This window comes from Podarcis raffonei, chromosome 1 (genome assembly GCF_027172205.1).
Source record: "Podarcis raffonei isolate rPodRaf1 chromosome 1, rPodRaf1.pri, whole genome shotgun sequence".
Lineage (NCBI taxonomy): Eukaryota > Metazoa > Chordata > Lepidosauria > Squamata > Lacertidae > Podarcis > Podarcis raffonei.
The window spans coordinates 13,414,388-13,437,350 of record NC_070602.1 but is presented as its reverse complement, the minus strand read 5'-3'; the positions used below and the strand labels follow the sequence as shown (position 1 = coordinate 13,437,350).

General features: G+C 41.7%; 1 long non-coding RNA gene across 3 annotated transcripts; it reads right to left on the bottom strand.

Moving 5' to 3' along the window:
* Positions 1–16,534: 16,534 nt before the first annotated feature.
* On the bottom strand, positions 16,535–22,590 carry LOC128399896 (uncharacterized). Of its 3 annotated transcripts, none has more exons than XR_008327285.1 (4): positions 21,080–22,590; positions 19,404–21,030; positions 18,257–18,332; positions 16,535–17,669 (listed from the first exon to the last, which is right to left on the bottom strand). It is a non-coding gene; the product is annotated as an uncharacterized LOC128399896 (long non-coding RNA). The 3 variants fall into 3 exon arrangements; XR_008327284.1 differs by having other exon boundaries at positions 21,084–22,590; XR_008327282.1 differs by lacking the exon at positions 21,080–22,590 and having other exon boundaries at positions 19,404–21,077.
* Between the last annotated feature and the right edge of the window lie 373 nt (positions 22,591–22,963).

Here is a 22,963-nt window from a genome sequence, read left to right as displayed (position 1 = left end):
ATCAAGGTTGCAAAAACACAATTAAATAGTAATAATTATTGTGCCTCCCATTAAACTTGAGCCACATCTTCCTAAGGTTAAAAGGACAAGAGCTAATACAAACAGCAGCTGGCTAGGGAAGAGGCTTCTCTCTGAAGCTGCTTTGAAGCTTCAGAGAATTTAGAGAACTTAGAGAACCTAGCTTTTACTAAGTTCCTTTTTACTTAGACAAGATCTTTGCTTCTAAAAATCTATATATGTTATGTATGAAATATTGGCTTAAATGTAATTATGCAAAGGATTTAGAAAGTAAGAATCATAGAATCATAGAAGAGTTGGAATAGACCACGAGGGCCATTGAGTCCAGACCCCTGCCAAGCAAGAAAAACACCATCAGAGCACTCCTGACATATGGTTGTCAAGCCTCTGCCTAATGACCTCCAAAGAAGGAGATCTTTCATTGATAATGTGTGGGAAGGTGAACAAAAAGATCTGTTCAGATAAAATTAGCCACCATCTGTTTTGGAGTGAATAGGGCAATAGGGCAAAAGATGAAATGTTAGTTAAGGCGCCTAGTCTAGGGCAAAAGGTTATCTGGTAATTAAGGTGCCTTGTAGAGGTTAATGGCTATTTATTTGCCAATTATAAATAGAAGGAAATATAGCTCTTTGTCTCCCATAAAAGGTAATAGGAAATGGGTGTATCTTTTATGATTGGTTCTAGCAAACAGCCAATAGGAATTTCAACCAGGCTGATTGGACAGAGGCAGCCAAAGGAGGAGCAAGGGGGCTGAGCTGAGGGAATATAAGTGCTGGCCATAATGGCAGGAGGCCAGGCCAGAGCTTGGTAACCATATACCACTGTGCCTCACATTTATTTGTCTGACAAATAAATTATTATTTTAATTTCTCTATTGCTGCGTTGAATATTTCATTCCAGCTAAGCGTTAACCACAAGCAGGGTGCTACACAAAAGCACACCAGTGCAAGCAGATAAATAGGTACTGCTGTGACGGGAAGGTAACGGCGTTTCCGTGTGCTCTGGCACTCATCACAGTGTTCCGTTGCACCAGAAGTGGTTTAGTCTTGCTGGCCTAATAATAATAATAATAAATTATAATAAAAATAATATTATTTCTACATTATTATTATTAATAATACCCCGCCCATCTGGCTGGGTTTCCCCAGCCACTCTGGGCGGCTCCCAACAGAATTAAATGTCTTCTAAACCAGAAAGCTGTCTGTGGACAACTGCCAGCTCCCTCGGCCTGAAGTGAGGTGAGCACCGCAATCCCATAGTCTCCTTTGACTGGACCTAACCATCCAGAGGTCCTTTACCTTTACCTTTTACCTGCTTGTGGGCTTCCTGCAGGCATCTGGTTGGCCACTAAGAGAACCAAATGCTGGACTAGTTGTTTTCAATGTGACCATACCCTGGAAGTGTCCTGGAAAAACCGAGACATCCCATGTTTTATTGTGAGAGAATGGCAGCATTTCCCCCTGAAGAAAGTGCTTTTGGGGGTCACCATCTTGCACAGTACACCAAAACATGTGTTTTGGGGCATCATGCCTGGTAAAAAACCAATCCTCTTTTTTGGGGGGGCGTGGCACAAAGGTAAAGGTAAAGGGACCCCTGACCATTAGGTCTAGTTGTGACCGACTCTGGGGTTGCGGTGCTCATCTCGCTTTATTGGCCGAGGGAGCCGCGTATAGCTTCCGGGTCTTGTGGCCAGCATGACTAAGCTGCTTCTGGCGAACCAGAGCAGCGCACGGAAACGCCGTTTACCTTCCCGCTGGAGCGGTACCTATTTGTCTACTTGCACTTTTGAACTGCTAGGTTGGCACAAAGTTATGGCAACCCAAATAACTGCTGTGCAGGAAGATGGCGTCCTGGATTTGGCATCAAAGTGTTGGTGGGTGTGTATGACTCAACAGGCAACATGGCCTACAACATCAGGGGTGCATTAGGAAGTAGTGTGTCCTAGGGGCAGCATTTCTTTGTTGTGCCCCTTTATTATTTCATGGGTTCACTCGTAGGTAGCACAGTGGCCAACTATGCCTCACTTAAGAAAAGAAGAAATGCACCAGTGCAAAAGAGGACTTTTATAAATTTTGCATCTGCAAATATATATGTATAAGCATAATTTTAGAAATAATTATTGCAATTGGAATTGCAATGCAGCAATCTCACCGTAATGAGGGAGATGTGATTAGGCCACTGGGTTGCCTGCTAAGTTTGTTGTACTGTTGATCACCGCTGGCAAGCGATTTCAGGGACCCAGGTTTCTTTTATGTTTTTTTTTTTATCTTCAGGTAGAAAGCAGTTCCCAGACATCCTTTCAAACTGATGGATGCCCTCTGCAAAGCAGGACCCTATTCTATGAAGCCAGGGCTGAAATTTCAGTGATATTTTTTCCCCCTGAGAATGTTCTTTTTTGTGAGTCCCACTGGTCTTTGGGGAAAATACCATCCCCTTCCTGTGAATATGCAGCACCTAGCACCAGGAGTTTCTCTGCCCAGGAATAAGGGTGGAGAATTGCAGGTGCAAATGTTGATCCTTCAGCAAAGGTGATGTCTGCATGACTGTTTAGAAAGACATGTGCTTGTCGCCCAGCAATCGATAAGAATTCATTTGAATTTCAAAGCGGTGACGGCAATCAGAAAGGATTCATTAGGGAGTTTGTAGGCAATGTCATAAGCTCTTCCGCAGTCATTCCGCCATCATTCAGGATTCATTAAGTGCTATTTCATGTTGGAAATAATGAGCTGTGGAAGCACTGTTAGCAGAGAATAATGGAAGGAAAGCAGGTTTACATATTGTAAATACTTTTCAGCTAGAGGTCTTGACTGCTTCACCGCAAGAGAAGATGCAAAAAGGCTACCCTTCTCCTTCTCCCCCACCCATAACCTGATCTTTGCTAGTTGAGTACACCTCAATTAAGTAGCGCATTAGAGTCGTGCAAACTCAAAATTGGAATTTTTAAAGTTCTCTCTGACTTAGTGGCTTCAAAATGTCAATGGTTTAATTATCATATTGTTTCCAAGTGAGTACCGTTTGTTCAGGAATGCGGCTGCTTAATAAGAGTTTTACTGTAATTGGATCTGCGTAAAACTCCTCGTTTATAACAGGGGAAATTTTCCACTTCAGCAACAAAAACAACCTTTCTCTCTTTTTCGTCCTGCCTGCCACTGAGCTGCAGCTCTTCTGTTGACAAAGAGCCTGGCTGCTGAGTCAGGCCAAGGACCCATCTAACCGAGCATCCTTTTCTCAGTGTCCAACCAGAAGCCTATGGGATGCCAAGAAGTAGGACCTGAGCTCAACAGCACTCTACCCACGTGATTCTTAGTAGCTGGAATTAGGAAGCAACAGAACTCAGTCATTTTATAAAATATTAGAAGAAACAGAGAATCAAGAAGATCAATTAAAAGAGGTGTGGAAAAAGGAAACAACAGGGCATATAGATAGTCAAAGCTGGGGGGAAATATGGGAGAATCATACGTTGAAAATGTCTGTAAGAATAAAAGAAAATTATTATATATATTTTTAAAATATTTTTTAAATTTAACATAATTGTTACAAAATATAAGCAAAATATTGCAAATACATACAAATATATTTCAAATAAGCACACACATATATAAAAAGGAACAAAAGAGAAAAAAGAAGAAAAGAAGAAGAAAAAATAAAGAGAAAAGAAGAAGAAAAGTTGGAAGAATTTCTTCCAAGTTTATTCTACAAATATCTCAATATGAAAATAATAAAATTTCATTGATTGACTTCCAACACTTACAGAAAATTATTATAAATTAGTTTGGAGATGGTATTTAACACTAGACAGAGTAAATAAACAAGGAATATTTGGTGTTATGTTGGAGGGGATGCCAGGAAACCGGGAATTATGTTCCCATGTGGTGGAGGTGTAAATATGTACATTTTTTTTTCTGGCAAAGCGTGTTTAAGGAGATAACACAAATCACTGGGTTAAAACTGACTGAAAGTCCAGAGGTGGCGTTATTATCAGTTTACGATGGGGTGGAAGGTTCGCAGGATATGAAGGACTTGCTCACAAATTTATTGACAGCTGCACAAATTATGATAGCTAGGAAGTGGAAGGGGCAGGCAGAATGTAAAATGGAAGAATGGTATGAAGAGGTGTGGGATATAGCTATTAACGATAAAGTAACATGTTCCATTAAGGTAAGAAAAGGAATATGCAGGAGAAATGATTTTGAGGGGATATGGAGGGTGTTTGTAGAATTTGTATTGTTAAAATGGAAAGGGGTCAAACCATCGCAAAAAGTGTTGAAATTTTGGGAGGTTGGATAGTTACAATGGAATGGTCTTGGTGGTGGGCTGCACATTTTTATTCTTATTTATGTATGATTATTATTTTGTCAAAAACAAAAACCTCCGTCATCATGGCTAGTAGTCATCCATACATTTGCTGGCAAAACGTCCCAGGTTTAACCTCTGGCATCTCTTGGTAGCTATGGGAATATCTTTGAAGAATCACTGCTGAGCTACACTGACCAATGGTCCTATATGCTCAAGTCATACATGCAAAATCCCGTGCAGAGATTTGCACGGTTGCCAATTTGCTACTGAGCTAAGTTCAAGGTGTTACTATTAGTATATAAAGCCTTTAACAACTTGGGGCCAGTTTATCTACGAGATTGTCTTACCCCATATGTGCCCACCCTACCGCTTTCATCAGTAGAATTGGCACTATTACAGGTGCCCCATAGTACTTGTTCTGCTTTTGTAAGAACTTGTTTAGTGTGGCAGCATCTGCACTTCGAAACTCCCTGCCTATCGATATCAAGCAAGTGCCTTCAATGCATTATTTTTAGACCTGCTAAAATCAAGTCTACCCAGGTGTTTTAGAAAGCTAATGTGAGCTTTAATTTGTTCCAGTCTATTGTTGTTTTAACTTTGTTTTAAATTACAGTGGTACCTCGGGTTACATACACTTCAGGTTACATACGCTTCAGATTACACACTCCACTAACCCAGAAATAGTGCTTCAGGTTAAAAACTTTGCTTCAGGATAAGAACAGAAATTGGGCTCTGGTGGCGCAGCGGCAGCAGGAGGCCTCATTAGCTAAAGTGGTGCTTCAGGTTAAGAACAGTTTCAGGTTAAGAACGGACCTCCGGAATGAATTAATTACTTAACCCGAGGTACCACTGTATTGCCGTGTTTTTTTAAAAAAGTGATAATTTTATTGGGTTTTCTTTTGGGGGTTTCAACTTTGAGGTCCACCCTCCCCCCATATTTGAGCAGTGAATACATTTTATGAAATAAAATAAATAACTAAAACCTGAAGAACTGCAATATATTGTCACTTAGAGGAGGTAATGGAAACATCCTTTATCCGAAGCTCTGGAAGTTTTTGTTTAATTGGAGTTTGTTCAAGGTGCATTGTTTTCAGAATGACATTGGTTGGTGCTATTTCAACCTCTCAATCAGCCTGGCATTTGCTCTAACCTTTATTGACTTACAACACCCGTCCATTTCCTCCTCTAGCTCTCCTCAGCTCTGAAATCCAATATACAGGAGACAGAGATGTAAGAAGGCTTTGAATCTTAAATGAATCAGTCTCTCTCAAATGAGAGGTTCAGTACACTACATTAGCAAAGATCCCCTCTTCTGTTCCCTCTCTATTTCAGTGTTGATATATATGTATAGCTTTTCGTTCAGCTATGACCTTCTGTTAAAAGTGAAGAGCCTTTTTGTGAAGGATCCAAGAGACGGAAACCGTCTGAATTTAGAAAAACATGCTAGGGGCTGATGAGAACTTGAGTCCAACAACATCTTGGAGAACCACAAGCTTCCCCACCCTTGTTGCAAAGCATGTTCTCTATCACCAAACACTGGAAGCTGCCTTATATCAAGACTGATCACTGGTCCATCTAGTTCAGTATTGTCTACACCAGGAAAGTAGAATGTGGGTACAGTGGTATCTCGGGTTAAGAACTTAATTCGTTCTGGAGGTCCGTTCTTAACCTGAATCTGTTCTTAATCTGAAGCACCACTTTAGCTAATGGGGCCTCCTGCTGCTGCCACACGATTTCTGTTCTCACCCTGAAGCAAAGTTCTTAACCTGAGGTACTATTTCTGGGTTAGCGGAGTCTGTAACCTGAAGCGTCTGTAACCCGAGGTTCCACTGTGCTTGTTTCTGAGTAGCTGTTTATAGACAGTTATTGGGCTGCTTTATCTGTTGGGGTAGAAGGTATGAGAGCAAGCTTACCCAACCAGTCACTTTATTTAGGCAATGTTTCTGACTGGACTAGTTAAGTACCATGATAGCATCACCAAAGAAGCTGCTCTGTGCCATAGAATGAATGAGTTAGCCTTCCCCACTCATCTGGCTGCTAGGTGGAAGAACAATTGTGAGAGAGGGTGTGGGTTCGTGTAAATCTGTGTTCAGATCTCAGCTGAATCCCTACATAATACCACTTGTACATAGGCTGAAGTCTTTTGTTTGGGCTTCGATTGCTGCGTAAAGTGTGTGCTTCCCCCTGTTGCTTCTTTCCATTTCTCCAAGCGGCAACTCCCCCCCTCCCGGCATACTTGGCTTCAGACAAAAGGAGATGCTGCAGCTTTAATGAAAATTTAAAAGTCAATGAGACACAGACGGGGGGGTTGGGGTGGTCGGGAAGAGAAAGGGAGAGGGGGAGAGGGGGAGAAATGACCCGGGATGAGAGTAGTCCAATGAATAAATTCAAACCATTTAGAGAATGTTTGGAAAGATCAGAAGGGCACCTTTGCTCGCAGCATTTTAACGAGCCTTGGAGAATTAGCGAGAGGGCTGAAAAATGAGTGGCACTGGCAAAGAGTAATTTGGTTGCGATCACTAGAGGGTGATGAATGAGGATGTGGCATAGCCTCTGCAGAGAGGGATTGTCTCTTCTCAAACAATTGTGTTTCGCCGACATGGGAGGGAGACATATTGCAGCGGGGGCAATGGCTGGCGTTGGATGCAATAGTGATGTGGGACGCATTGGAATTGCCTTGCTGGAATGACACTGAGGATCCGATCTGCATTCTCTTGTTTACGGTGGCCAGGCAGAGGCTCCTGGAAGCTCAAGTTCAGGCTTGAAAGCAGGGGTGCACAAAATGGTCTATCTAGATTTTTCTCCATATCTCTCTGATGCAAAACCCTTCCCCATATTTTTGCACACAATTTTTCTTAATGAACACATCTTTGCAAACAATTTTCCCCTCCTTAAAAAGTGTGTGGCTTTCATTACAGTGCACTTTTCAGCGTGTGCTTTCCCCAGATAGATGCATTTTTGCATTGGCTGGAGAATCCATTGGCAAGCTCAGGGATGTGCAAATTTTGAAGGCTTGTTGCACCTCAGTTTGAGTCCTGCTTCAGGAAGTACATGCTAGGTAAGTTAAAACTAAGGCCCCGAGGGCCGGATCCGGCCCAATCGCTTTCTCAATCTGGCCCGCAGATGGTCCGGGAATCAGCATGTTTTTACATGAGTAGAATGTGTCCTTTTATTTAAAATGCATCTCTGGGTAATTTGTGGGGCCTGCATGGTGTTTTTACATGTGTAGAATGTATGCTCTTATTTTAAATGCATCTCTGGATTATTTGTGGGGCATAGGAATTCGCTATTTTATTTTTTCCCAAAATATAGCCGGCCCCCCACAAGGTCTGAGGGACAGTGGACCGGCCCCCTGCTGAAATGTTTGCTGACCTCTGAGTTAAAATGAAGGGGCTGGTTCACAGCCTGGGGTACTTCTGGATTCAGCTTTGTCACTGGAAGCCCAGAAGGCTAGAAGAGTGAGACCTTGCCAACCCAGAATCATAGACTTTTAGAGTTGGAAGGGACCATGAGGGTCATCTAGTTCAACCCCCATATAACACCATTGCTCAGAGCTCTGAACAGGTTGTCAATCTGCTACAGGACTGAGTTCAAGGTGTTACTATTAGTATATAAAGCCCTTGACTGCTTCAATCAGTGGAACTGGCACTGTTACACGTGCAATAAATAAACATCTTCTGCATTTGCATTTTCAATGGCATTTTCACTAACATTTTTGTGCACACATTACCCTAATCCATGAATTTCTGAACACATCCATTGGCTGACGGACTGCAGTGCGAAATCTGGGGAAATGCAGATTCTGGAGGATGCCTGTGTTTCGGTTCACAAACTGTTTCAGAATGCAAACCGCATTAGCCTGCCTTGAAATGTGAACCGAATTATCCCCCTTTGTCACCCATTGCTCTGTTGCAAGTGATCCAAGAGATCTAGATTCAATTCCCAGCGACATCTCCAGTTAAAAACCTTGGAGACCTGCTGCCGTTCAGAGTAAATAGTGCTAGGCCAAGTGGACCAAAGGCAGCTCTGTGTGTTCAAAACCAAGAAGCCCGTGGAGGAGAAAAAATCCAAGTCAATTGATCTCCAAAGACTGAAATATTCCTTAATAGTCCCTGCTGCTGTAGGAGGCTGATGAATTCATCTTGAGCCAGGAAGATTGAACTCAGTTTAAGAGCAAGAGGGGAGGACATGAGATATGTATTAAGGTAGATGAAGGCTGAATTAAGATTAATGATAGCCTTTTGGAGTGGACTGGGATCTTCAGCCCTGATATGAAGGCAGGAAGTCCAGAGATGGAATACAAATTACTTGTATTACCTACTGGTAGCCTTCAGCTGTTATTAAGTCTCACCTAAAGCAGCCCATTCATATGCAGGCTGGAGAAGCATGAATGTCCCCATATTTCCTTCACACCTACAGTGGAAGCCATTAGACTGAGAGCACACAAGTGTTCACAACACCCCTTTCCAAAATACCACTTAAGGTGAGGCTATAAATGAGGTCTAAGCAATAACAACAACAACAACAACAATAATGCACATTTCTCTTCAGGCTTTCTTCCATCATGGTACTCAGAGCAGAACACTCACAATTCCCAGGTGATTTCCCATCCAGGCACTGATTAGCTCCAACCCTACTCATCTCATGAAACAAATATGGATTTTGGAATTTTGCTTGGCCTCATATGGATTATGGAGGGATGTTCCTCCACAAAAGGTCCTGGACCTATTTCTCTGCTGTTTGGCAGACTTAATCGAGAATGGATGGCTTAATCGAGAATGGATGGCTTAATCGAGAATGGATGTGTATCCACTTTGGCCAAAGGGGGGGGGGGAGTTACAGCTGTTTTCAGGGGACCCATGATAGTGAATGGGGAACATGAAACTTCATTTTGTACAGAGCAGCTGGGAACTTAAACACAGATCAAAGTGTAGAGAAAACAGAGACTTAGAAACAGATTGGATAAAAAAGAAAATCATAAAGAGTATAAAATCATAGAATTTGTAGAGTCAGAAGGGTCATCTAGTCCAACCCCCTGCAATGCAGGAATCTTTAGAGATAATAATAATAACAATAACAATAATAATTTATTATTTATACCCTGCACATCTGGTTGGGTTTCCCCAGCCACTCTGGGCAGCTTCCAACAAAATATTAAAATACAGCCCCCCCCCACTTCTGCTGCAGAGGCATTTGGAACTGGCAGCAGGGCAGGCCATGGACCTTTCTTAGGACTTGGGCCATTAAGAGCCACCCAGTCTTGTTGACCCTTGTGCTGAGCCTGAGATATGGCTTCCCTACTCACCGAAGTACCAAGATGGCAGCCGGGTACTCTTACCAATTTCCTCATGTGCCAGGGCTCGCCTCCTCACCATAATAATCCATTCCCCCATTACTTATACCTTTCTTTGGCCCTTCCCAGTAGACATTCTGCCCTAGTCCCACCACCGCAGCCTCTCCCTCCCAAACTCTGAACTCGGCCACATCCTGCTATTAGCTCAACGTACTGAAAGCTAACTAGACCTAACAAAGCGGCCTTCAAACAAGGCTGCAACGGTAAGGGTTTAACGACACCGTACAGACACCCATCCCAGCAATATAAGCATTAAAATTTGTCAAGCGTAGGAAGGAAATGGCAAAACATTGCCCCGGAGCAACTCGCTGTATCAATGCAACAAGGAAAACTGCTTAAAGTGGCTGCTTTGGATATTTGCTCCGCAATCTGAAGTTGCAGCACTCTGGTTCCATCTCCTCGAAGGGCATGGGTTCACAGTTTTTCATGGGGAAGGAAGGATTAAAGGATTCACCTTCCATCACGGGTTACTGCGACTCAGCTGAAGATTAGTGCAGAATTTCTAATAAGAAAGCTGTGGGACAATAGCAGTACGTACGTCTGGAAAAACGTGAGAGATGCCGAGCGGGTGTCTTACGGAGGCCTTTGAGTTCCCAGAAGCGTGTGGGCCTGATTCCACATGAAATATCCTTTGCATCGAAACAGTTGGCGAGAAAATTGGTAGCCCAGAGGATCAGGGCTCTATCTTGCCAACACAGATAATAATTATTATGCAGCCCGAGCTCCAGGTGTGCAGTCATGTACTGTGGAGTTTACAGGTGTCTCTGGAACACGCAGCACTACGGGCATTGTCCAATGGAGGCTGAAATTGAGAAAGGCCCCAGTGTCTTATGAAGCTCAACAAGGGAAGATTACCTCCGGCATTAGGAGAGACATGAACTACGGTTTGCCAAAATAACATCTGCCCTACGTGCTTGATAGTAGGCTCGTTCTCCAAGCGTGGATTCTTGTGCAGCTGAAACAGCACCAGCCCTGTGCAAAAGGAAGGTATTAGGAGGCTCAGGGGAAGTCCAAGTATTTAAAAAAACAAAGCAAAATAAAACACCTTTGCTGGGGCAGGGGATCAGAATGGGGGAAAGCTGCAAAAAGTGCCATGAGTTTTGAGCTCACTTGACAGACAGGGAATGCCAGCTGATTGTTAAGAAAAATGGGGGAAAGGGAATAGTATAGAGGAATAATTGGAAATGACATGGGTGGAGGGAACCCTGAAGGGGAGCTGTCCACGCTGCAGCATTTTTGTTGCAGATACCTCTTGTCAAGAACACAGTCATACCTCGGGATAAATACGCTTCACGATGAGTATTTTCAGGTTGCGCTCCACAGCGACCTGGAAGTAATGGAGCGCGTTACTTCCGGGTTTCGCCGCTTGCACATGTGCAGACGGTCAAAATGACGTCACGCGTGCAGAAGTGGCGAAATGTGACCCGTGCACATGCAGACGCACTGTCACATCTTACGTTCTGTCCAGGATGCAAATGGGGCTCCATTCGTATCCCGAGGTACCACTGTATCAGGATAAACAGCCAGAGCTGTGTTGTAATTCATGGATCTCTGTTTTCTACAGCAAAACAGTACCATTGAAAAAAAGAGTGTTGTTTTCTTCTTCTTCCAAAGGGCAGTAGTCCCCAGGGATGAGATGATGTCCATTCTCTAATAAAGCAATCCATTCCATCATGTCACAGGTGGCCTTACTTAAAGTAGCACTTCCTACTATCTTCCTATGCCCTGCCGAGCTATTAGGCCTGGGAATGCCAGCTTCCAAGGTGAGCAATAGTGCCGCTCCATTATTAGAACTTCACTAAAGCAAGCTAAGGGTGCGGGTGGTGCTGTGGTGTAAACCACTGAGCGTTGGGCTTGCTGATCAGAAGGTCAGTGGTTCGAATCCCCATGATGGGGTGAACTCCCATTGTTCGGTTCCAGCTCCTGCCAACCTAGCAGTTCAAAAGCACGTCAAAGTGCAAGTAGATAAATAGGTACCGCTCTGGCGGGAAGGTAAATGGTGTTTCTGTGCGCTGCTCTGGTTTCGCCAGAAGTGGCTTAGTGCACCCGAGCCACACGTCTCTCTTGCACTGCCCAAACAGTCCGCCAGCTGCCTCCCCCCCCCCACACCTGTTGGGTGGCTGAGTGGAGGGAGGCAGGCAGACTCCAAAGGCCCTGCGGTGCGCCCCGCCCCTATGGGTGGCTCGCCCTGTCCTCGCCCCACCCCTATGGGTGGCTCACCCCGCCCATGTCCCAGGCACCCAAGCGGCTTCCTCTGCCGCTGCACAGAATAGGAGAGACAGAGGGGTGGGACTCACTGGGAACAACGCCACTATCTAAGAGAGACTGCATTCTTTTGTCTCTCTGTTTAAATATTGAATAAATACATGGTAAGGACTCTTCTCATTTATGGATTGTGGTTCTCATCAAAGAGACATTTTAGACTATCGAGCAGGAGAGGTCTACAGTACAAAGCGATACCATGTTGGTTTCGTGGTTCACTTAACTATCTGCTGAGTCAATATACAAAGCTGCTGAGCACTGTCTGAGTATTGTCTGTACCAGGGTAGGGAACCTCATTACAGCTGAAATCCTACCGAAATGCTCCGTGAGCTGAAATCCTACTAGAACGATCAGTGAGCTGATAGCCTATTGGAATGGCTATTCAATCATAGGTGCATCTAATGCCAGCCATACTCAGAGTAGACTCACTTAAATTAGGAGGCAAGACTAATTTAAGTCCAGTAATTTTAGCAGTTGCATGCAGCCCATAGTCAGCTAGTGTTGTCCTAGGACATTTACATTTCTTGAGTAAAACTGATTTGCAGATCCACCAGGTAAATAAAGACAACATTCTTAGCTGTGAAGGTACTTAAGAGCAGAGTAAAACATACCATTTTTTTTTCTTGTTGGAGCTCAGTTTTCAAAAATCAATGAGATGAGAAAGGTCTGCTGTCCAATTTGGTTCTCTTGGTACTCAAACATTGCAAAGATTAATGACAGACATAAGAACGGAAAGGTGTGCCCTCCTTCGATCTGGTCTGGCTAATGCTGCTTAATGCCTCCATCCATGCTGTGAAGTCAGGCAAGAGGCCTCCTTGAGATCCTCCTAGGTTCAAGGGAAGTCCTGCTCAACCACAACTTCCTGGCTCATAATAAGGGGGTTCCCTATGCATCTTTGACAGAACATCAATGTTTGCACTGAGAAGCCTTTGATCTCCAGTAAGCATGCCCATGTTCAGAGTAGGCAGCAGCAAAGAGGGGGGGGGGGAGCAAGCCCAACCTTATAATAGAGAAGAATCTATTCCAGTTGCAGGTCTCCTCTAAGAAATCAGAGACGGCCCAGGTGAATTGCATGCACTTATCATGTCAGAGACATGCAGGCATCTTGCTGATTTACTAGAGGTTTGCAGATTTGCTCCCATTTACAGGATTTCTTCATTTCTGAATGAATTGTGCAATAGATTAGGGATGTTCAGTTCTGTTCAGGAGGAGGGGAGGCAGTGGAAGTGTGTGTGTGTGTGTGTTAAGATTTGGGCAAATAGCCTTTTATAGCATTTTGCTCCTGGCTTTGGAAGAAACCTAAACAGATGATGCTGTAAAGAAGATGACGTGTGTGTGTGTGTGTGTGTGTGTGTGTGTGTGTGTAATAAAAGCAACAAAAGTCCATTTTTTCCTCCCCCACCCCATTCTGGAGTTGTGTACTGAAAGACCACCTCGGTGGATTGTACCTAATCACAACCTTTCAACACTATCAGGCATGGCCCATTAGAGGCACCAGTCTTCCAAAACAAATTACTTACTGTAATCCCTCTCCTGATGTATGCAGTAAAAGACAATAGCACAGCTCATCGGCCAGCACTGCTCTTTGAGATTTATAGTGTGCAGCTAAGCAAACTTCCATTTATAGTTATATCCCCAAACTGACCCACAAGCCACAAAGAGTATTAAAACAGTTGCACTCTTAATGGCACAGGCCCTTTACTGCTACAAAACTAATGTCGGCTCATTGTGGATTCATGGAACAACAGAGGTTTACAGCCGATAAGGATCTCAAACACCTTTTCCCTCTGCCTGATACTGTGCTGTCATTTCAGTAGTGCAAACAGAGGACTCTTGATGGTTGCAACAGGATCAGTACCCACGCTTCCTTTCTCCCATTGCCACTGCTATATATTTCAAAGGGACAAGCATCAGATCATATAAATATGTCCTTCTCACAAGTGCTGCAGGACATATTAACTTGTAGACATGCCACTATCCTGCTGTCAAAAGCCTCTTGCTATCAGAAAGTTATTCCTGATGTTTAGTCAGGATCTCCTTTCTTGTAACTTGAAGACATTGGTTCAGGTCCAACCCTCCAGAGCTGTTGTAGCCTTGCCTGCATCCCCAATCCATTCCACCTTTGTGGGTATATATTTCCCTTTCCGATTTTTCACTAGAAGTAACCTTGCTGTAGCAGTCGCGTATAAAAATAATGTTTTCCTGTCTTGTGGTATTTCTTTACCTATTATAAAAGGTAAAGGGACCCCTGACCGTTAGGTCCAGTCGTGACCGACTCTGGGGTTGCGGCGCTCATCTCGCTTTATTGGCCGAGGGAGCCAGCGTACAGCTTCTGGGTCATGTGGCCAGCATGACTAAGCCGCTTCTGGCGAACCAGAGCAGCACACGGAAACGCCGTTTACCTTCCCGCCGGAGTGGTACCTATTTATCTACTTGCACTTTGACGTGCTTTTGAACTGCTAGGTTGGCAGGAGCAGGGACCGAGCAACCGGAGCTCACCCTGTCACAGGGATTCGAACCGCTGACCTTCTGATTGGCAAGCCCTAGGCTCTGTGGTTTAACCCACAGTGCCACCTTGCCTATTATACTCAGTAGATATACCTCTGGTTTTTTTCCCTCTAAAGTAACTCTGAGCATCTTTTCTATTTCCTCATTAATTACCCCTCCTTTTTAAAACTTTTCCACAGGCCCACCATAGATGTATCAATGTGCCCTCTGCCTCCTTGCATTTCCAGCGTAAATTGGAGTTTGATTTGTATATTTTGGAAAGTTTTACTGGGGTCATATGCCATCTGTAAAACATTTTCATTATATTTTCTTCTATAGTATAGCATGCAGTAAATTTTATATCATTCCATTCTTTAACAGCCTTTCCCACTGCTCCAATTGTATGACATACCCAATGTCCTGTGCCCATTTAATCTGTACTTCTTTTACTTGTTCATCCTTTAAACTCCATTCCAATAATAAATCATATTCTTGATAATAATTTATGATTACTTCCTAATAAAACTTTTTGTAATAACAAATCTTCTTTTCCAAATCCACGTTTTTTATCAAAGTTAGACGTTGCTTAATTGCTAATATTGGAGCCAGTCTGTGATATAATGCCTTATTTCTACAAATGTTTTCAACTTTGGTTGTCCCCGGTCCTCCCTTAATAATTGACTGTATGTTCCCAAATTTCCAGTCATATTTAGTTTTTTAGCTGAAAAGGCCTCTAGGGGTGATAGCCATCGTGTTGTGTACAGTTGTAACAATGACTGATAAGCAGTCTAAACCTTATACAGTGCACCTCTGATTATGGTGGTACCTCGGGTTACAAACACCTCGGGTTACAAATACCTCGGGTCACAAACACCTCAGGTTACAGACTCCGCTAACCCGGAAGTAGTACCTCGGGTTAAGAACTTTACCTCACGATGAGAACAGAAATTGTGTGGCGGCATCAGGAGGCCCCATTAGCTAAAAGTGGTACCACAGGTTAAGAACGGTTTCCAGTTAAGAACGGACCTCTGGAATGAATTAAGTTCGTAACCAGAGGTACCACGGTATATGATTTGTAAAACCTTTATGGACTTTAACTTTATTGTAGGCCAGATAGGCATGCCCACCCACATCTACTGTCAGAACTTTCTATATCCAAAATATCTAATTTATCTTAACATAATCCAATCTTTAATCCAAATTATACACTCTGCTACATAATAAATTTTTAGATTTGAAAGGGCAAAACCTCCTCTCCCTGTCCTATCTGTCATTAGTTTATATTTGATGTGGGGCTTTTTTCCTTGCCAGATAAATTCTGGCAAAAATTTCCTCCATTCCTCAAAGCAATCATATTTTGTTATTATTGGAATCATTTGAAATAGGAAGAGAAACTTTGGAAGCATATTCATTTTTAACACAGAGATTCTTCCTCATAGTGATAATTTCAATCTTGACCAGATTTCTAGGTCTTTTTTATTTTTTTCTAAATCTTTTTATAATTGTCTTCATATTAATTGACATTTTTCATCGTAATTTCAATACCCAGATATTTTGCTTTAACTATCTCTAAACCTGTCCCCCCCTTTAATTCTGTTTTCTCTTGGTTCTGCATATTCTTAACCATTAATTTTGTTTTTACTTTATTGAGTTTGAACTGTGAAACTTCACCATATTCTGTTATTTTTTTCTAAAGCTTTGGGAATGCTCTTTAATGGATCTTCTAATGTTAGTATCAAATCATCAGCAAAAGCTTTTAGCTTAAAATACCGACTTCCTAGTGTTATTCCTTTGATTTCTTCCTCTTTCCTGATTACCAAATTTAGTATTTCCAGTGTTAATATACATAATAAAGGGGATAAGGGGCAGCCCTCTCTTGTTCCTTTTTCAATCAAAACGTGTTCTGTCTTTTCATTATTATTAAATTTGCTTTTTGCTTCTCATAGATGGCTTTTATTCCATGGGTGAAGCATTCTCTCATTTCTGATAGGTCTATCACCTTTCTTAAGAATTTCCAAGAAAGATTATTGAAGGCCTTCTCAGCATCAACCAACGTGAAGGCAGCTTTTTTATTAGGTCTCCAGTCTAGATATTCCACCAGGCCTATAATAGTAGTAGTAGTAGTAATAATAAAATTTATTTGTACCCCGGAGCCGGGCTCAGGGTGGCTAACATCATAAAACTAACACAGTATACAAAGAACATAAAAACAGGCAATCAATTAATTAAAATACATCTTAAAATTAGATCAGAACAAATGAAAATCTGGACAGATGGCAGTCTACGGGTAAAATTGAGAGTGGTTAATTTTCTCCAGGGCCAACTGTTACCACTGGTCTTATTGCCCTCAGATTGTTTTTCATATGGTGATCGAGGAGAAACCCCGCCTGGTCTTTGTTAATTATTACTTTTAAGACCAATTTTAATCTATTCATTAAATACCTGTATAAATCTTGTAATAGTTATTTAGAAGTGAAATTGGTCGGTAGTTGCTGACCATTTCTCTGGATGACCCCTGTTTGTGGATTAAAACAATGTTTGCTTCTTCCCATGTATGTGGAATTTTCCCTTTTTGTATTCTATCATTCATGAGTTTTTGGAGTGTTGGTGCTAAGACTTCTTCCAGTTTCTTGTAACGTATTATGGGGAGCCCGTCAACATGCAAGTTCTTTTATTAATTTGGCTTCTACGTCTTCGTTTTGCTTTTCTGGTATGCCTCTGATGCGCAGAATAAGTTCTCTGTGGTGCATCTCTAGTATAGCTATTTGATCTAATGTTTCTTCTTGCACTTTTTAAAACTCCATCATTCCATCTGTTAAATCGCCCATCAGAATCTTTTTCTGGTCTGCAAATTCCATTAAATCATTCTTTTTTTCTTTTTTTTAAACATTGTCCCATTTTAACTTGAAGGTTCTCTGAACTGTCTCTCAGTAGAGGTTTGATCTCTGCTGTAGCAGTCATCTCAACAAGTGCACCCTGAATTATTTCACACACAGAGTGGTACTTTGATGTGCTGGTTCTTGTGTGGAACTCCTCACTCTGCAATAACTTCAGGCAAATCTGTTTATCTTCCAGTAGGCCATTGGTTTTCAACCAGTATGCTGTGGCACCCTGGGCTGACTTGATGGATGTTCAAGGGAGCACCAGTGACTATCCTTTCATTAACTCGCAGCCCATACCTTTCGGCATTCTCGCTTTCTTTCCAGGGCACATTTGGGGAGCAGGCAGCTTTAACTTGTAGCCCATTATCTTCCTGAAATAAAACAGGAGCAACAAAAAAGTGAGGAAACACTTTTGTATGACTGTTTATCTACTTAACACCCCCACACACAAAAAGCCCACAAAAATCCTCCCCAACTTCATTAGCTTAACAGTTCCTCGGTTTTAAACAAAGGGCTTGAAAAATGCAAGAAAACAGTAAAGTAGCTTGATGGTGTGCATGTCTGGATGTGTGTGTGCTTTATCAGGAGGAATTTAAAAAACAAAACCCAGAACGGGGGGAATTTATTTCTCTACACAAGTATAGCAGATTGAATGATATATGCTCAGAAATGGAAAGAGGGAACAATACCAACAAAGGAGGAACGGCAGATGAGATTGGTGGAATATATAGCATAGGTGTCATCTTTTCCCTTTTCTTGCGAGGAATCCTATTCAGAATAAGGGAATTTCCCTTAAAAAAAAGGGAAACGTTGACAGCTATGATATATAGAATTAGCTAACTCAACTAATAAAATAAGACATTGGTTTTCAACCAGTGTGCCGTGGCACCCTGGGGTGACTTGAGTTATGTTCAGGGGAACCCCAGTGACTGTCCTTTCATTAACTTGCAGTCCATACCTTTCGGCATTCTCTCTCTCTATCTCCAGGGAACATTTGGGGAGCAGGCAGCTTTAACTTGTAGCCCACTGTCTTCCTGAAATAAAACAGGAGCAACAAAAAAGTGGGGAAACACTTTTGCATGACTGTTTATCTACTTAAAATTCCCCCCCCCCCACAAAAATCCCACAAAAATCTTCCCCAGCTTCAGTAAATTAACTGTTCCTTGGTTTTAAACAGCAGGTTTCGATTAAACACTTACAATTAATAGAATAAATATAGCATATATAAGGATGGTGTAAAAAGCATGGAAAGTTTAACAACATTATAAATCTAATACACTAAAAATGTAAGACATACTAAAAAATGCAGAAGAAAACATTATGTAAAAACAAACCAGAAAAGGAAGTTGAGGGAAGTCATAGAGGGGAGGGGTTTGTTTTTGGAAATTGTATTTTTTCTTCTTCTTTATATGATGTGATAAATTGATGTATTAAAATATAAAAGCTAATAAAAATGGATGAAAAATAAAAATATATTTTTTTAAAAAAAATGAAATAAAAAAGGACTTTAAGAAACTTTCCCTTGTCTTTATACTTTCCTGGGCAACCAGCCAGGAGCCACTAACAGCATCCTGACAACACCTCAATCTCGGCTACATTGTCAGAATCTGTGGAAGATAAAACTACACAAGTTACCGTACTTTTCTGTGTTTAAGACCTTTTTTTACCCAAAATTTAATTATAAAATGGGGGTTCGTCTTATACATGGGTAGTGCCTTTTTTTTGGATGTGCGATGGTTGTTGCAGCAAGCAGGAGAGTGTGAGTGGTGATTGAACAGGTGATTGGTGACTGCGGCAATGTCCGCTGTTTATTGGCTAGCGCTGCTGTCAATTGGGAGTGACTTGCGGCTGCTTTTACTGATCGGGCAGGCGATAGGCTGCTTTAGTGAAATGTGCGATTGAAAGTGGCGCTTCAGAGGGTGTGTGATTTTTGCTAACTGCCTCCCAAAGACAACTCTGGGCAATCTCCCCCCATTTTCTTAATTTTTAGTCCCCAAAAATAGGAGGGCATCTTATACATGGGGGTGTCTTATAGACAGAAAAATATGGTAGTTTACAGCTGCTCTGAAAAATGGGACTATTTACACACATAAAGACATACCTACCTGTTGATTTGTAGTCCTTAATGTACCCTTAATGTTGTGGAAGTGGAACACTTCTGTTGGGTCTTGATAAGCATCTGCCATCTGGTTCTGGAACTGCACCAGCTTTCTTATCACCCTCAACTGGCAGCACCTCATCATCGTTCTCCATCCCATCTTGTCGGATGGCACTTCTTCTTGGAGACTGGTTATCTGTTTCTTCTTGTTCATCATCTCTTGTAGGTGGCAGAACAGTAGAAGGCAGATCTGAACCGCTACGTATTACTTCAGGAAAGTACACGAAGTCTTACGTTTCTCCCTCTGACTGCTGAGAAGTTTCCTCTCTTGTCAGATTTACTGTGTTCATCAAACCTTGACTTTTCCTGTTTTCAAATCCATAACTCTGCAACACAGAAGAAAGTTCTACCATAATTTCTTTTTCTGCTCTGGAGTCAAGCTTGGGCCTACTTGGGTACACAGACAGAAGCGATGCTGTCTAATACAGGTATGCGTGACAAGTTAGGTACTCTTCTGTTCCAAAGTTCAATGTAGCTGACTACTGCATCTTCCCACCTGTGCTTGGGAAAGCTTGTACCAGTCAGCATGCACTGGGTCATCTTCATAAGAGACCTAAACTTTCTCTCTGCAACTGAGTTCTTGTTGTGGAGCAGGACAAACGCTCCTCATGTGTGCAATTCCTTCCTCTTCCAAGAGGGTTCTCATATTTTATGAACAAAACTGACCGCTGTTACCATCCATAAGTGCTGTGGGTTTCCTGTGGAGGCATGGCAAGGTATTTTCTGAACATCTCAAAGGTTCTGTTTTTCTCCTTGAGAAAATGCACAACGCAGTATCTTGGAAAATCACCAAGGATATTAAGATGTACTTATTTTTCCTTAGTGAGGGAACATTAAGTGAACCACACACATCAGCATAGATGGTATCAAGCACTCAGGTGCTTCTCTGCTGAGTACACGGGGGGGGGATGGGGTTCAACACTTCTCAGCTTGATGCACCAAGGGTTACCTTCATCCCTCTTGCGAACTCCTTGCATTGCAACTCTTAAATGCCTTTAATGTCTCTGTGGTCAAACTTTCTGTGCCAAAGTTCTAAGTCTGTTCATCATTCTGGCTGATAAAGCACTGCAGACTGGAGTTATGAAAGATTAGTCTCATATACACTATTAAGTAGACTTGCTTCTGTATACAGTTCCCCATCTCTGGTCACCTGGCACTTTCCATTCTCAAACAATACATGGAAACCTTTTCTGTCCAAGGTTAGGAACATTGTCATCTGGCTGTTACAATCTTGGATTCAAGCCGCAAACTAAATAAATATTTCACAAACATGGGGTGAGATGCTTTCTTGCAAATCCAAATGCGCTTTCCAAATTTTGAAGCATTGGAGTAGCTGGTCCACCTTGTTTGGTTTGAATCATCTGGGCACCTCTGATATTATTGAAGATAACAGAGACTGCTGATTTATTTTGCTTTCCCCATATCTTTGAGGCATCATTATCACTGAGTTTTTCTTTCTTAACACATTCTAAAATGCCTAGTCTATCAAATCCAGCCTGTAGGCATCTCCTCCAATGTATAAAATTGTTCTGAGTTAGCTTAAGTGATTTGAAGCTTTCTTCCTCAGTTGGATTCTCCACACACACACACACACACAGAGAGAGAGAGAGAGAGAGATTCTACACACACACACACACACACACAGAGAGAGAGAGAGAGAGAGAGAGAGAGAGAGAGAGAGATTGGAAAATTAAAATCAGAAAAAGTGCCAAAAATCCAAAATTCACAAAAGCAAAAAATTAAAATGCAAAAATATAGCTTCTAAAAGAAAAAAGGGGGGACTAAAAAAACACTCTCTGTCAAATTACTATGTTGCAACAGAAGGGGAGGAGTTAATCCCTTTACAATTAAAATGGCATCACCACGTGGTTACCAAGAAATAATATTTATCTACGTTGGTTTGAGTCCTATCCATAAAAGAAGTTACCAAAATCATTTTTTGATTTAGTGGACAATCTTGGATTAACTGATGTTTGGAGACTTAAAACCCCTACAACAAAACAGTTTACATTCTTTGCTAAACCAAATCAAAGTTTGGGAAGAACAGATTACATATGGCCCTCCAGGGAGTAAATTCCAAGAGTATCCAAAACTGAGATTCTCCCAAGGCCATTAGCGGATCATAATTTGTTATATATGGAGTTAAAAGGAAAAGAACAATCATCCCTTAGATGGAGAATGAAAGTCTGTTTGATGATTAAAAAATAGTGAAAAAAGCAAAAGAGACAATAGCAGATTATTTCAAGTGGAATTTAAATAAACGAACCGGCATTGACATCATATGGGATGCAAGTAAAGCAGTAATGAGAGGTTTTCTGATACAAAAGAATGGTTTTCAAAAAAGAGAAAGAGAAAAAAAGAAAGTGGAAATTCTGACCCGCCTCATGGAGAATGAGAGATTGTTAACAATAAAGCCTAAAGATGAACCAATAAAACAAAATATTAAGATGTTGCAAACTCAGTTTTCCATGATGGTGAACCAAGAAGTGAAGTGGAAGATAAAATTAATGAGACAAAAGAATTTTGAATCGGCAAATAAAACTGGCAAATTATTAGCATGGCAATTAAAGCCACATCAAAGTCAAAATACAATCAATAAAATAAGAGAAGCAGATATGGTAATTGAGGTTCCAGAAGAAATCAGAAAGATCTTTCAGAAATTTTATAAAGACTTGTGTAGGAAAGAGGATACAAGAAAATAGAGAGATATTTACAAAGATATAAATTACAGCAAATCCCACGAGAAAAAAGTGAACAGTTGAATCGACAAATAACGGTGCAGGAAATTGAAATGGCAATAAAATGTATGAAGTTGGGGAAAGCCCCAGGACCGGATGTTATTTTGGCAAAATATAATATTCTTAGTGGATAACTGAAAACAGTATTGTGGGAAGTTTGAATAATATCCTGAAAGAAGGGAACATTCCAAATACCTGGAGAGAAGCATATATTACGATTTCATTACTGAAGAATAATTACAAGTTGTTTGCTGATATTTTGACCAATAGATTAAAAAGTATCTTAAATGAGCTAATCCATAAAGATCAAGCAGGTTTTATTCCTGGTTGACAATTGAAAGATAATGTTAGGAATATAGTGGACATAATTGAATACTTGGAGACCAGGAACGAGACCAGGAAAAAGCTTTTGAAAGAAAATTTGAAAATGATGGGAGTAGGGGAGGACTCTTTTGAGAGGAATAGGAGTTATATATTCAAAGCAAAAAGCGAAATAGATATCGAACAAAACTTTGACTAAGAGCAGCCTTTTCTCCTCTCACGGAGGGAAGAGCCCCTTCCTTAATAGGGCGAACAACCTCCTCTTCTCATGGGAAGTGCTATTCCTTTCCTCCTGGTGCAAGCAACTCATGGGAATAACAGCCCACCCTTCTCTCGTGGGGAGAGCTGCCTCCTTCTCTTCCGAGTTGAGCAGCCTCATCCTCTCATGGGAAGAGCTATTCCTTTTCTCCTGGTGCAAGCAACTCATGGGAATAACAGCCCACCCTTC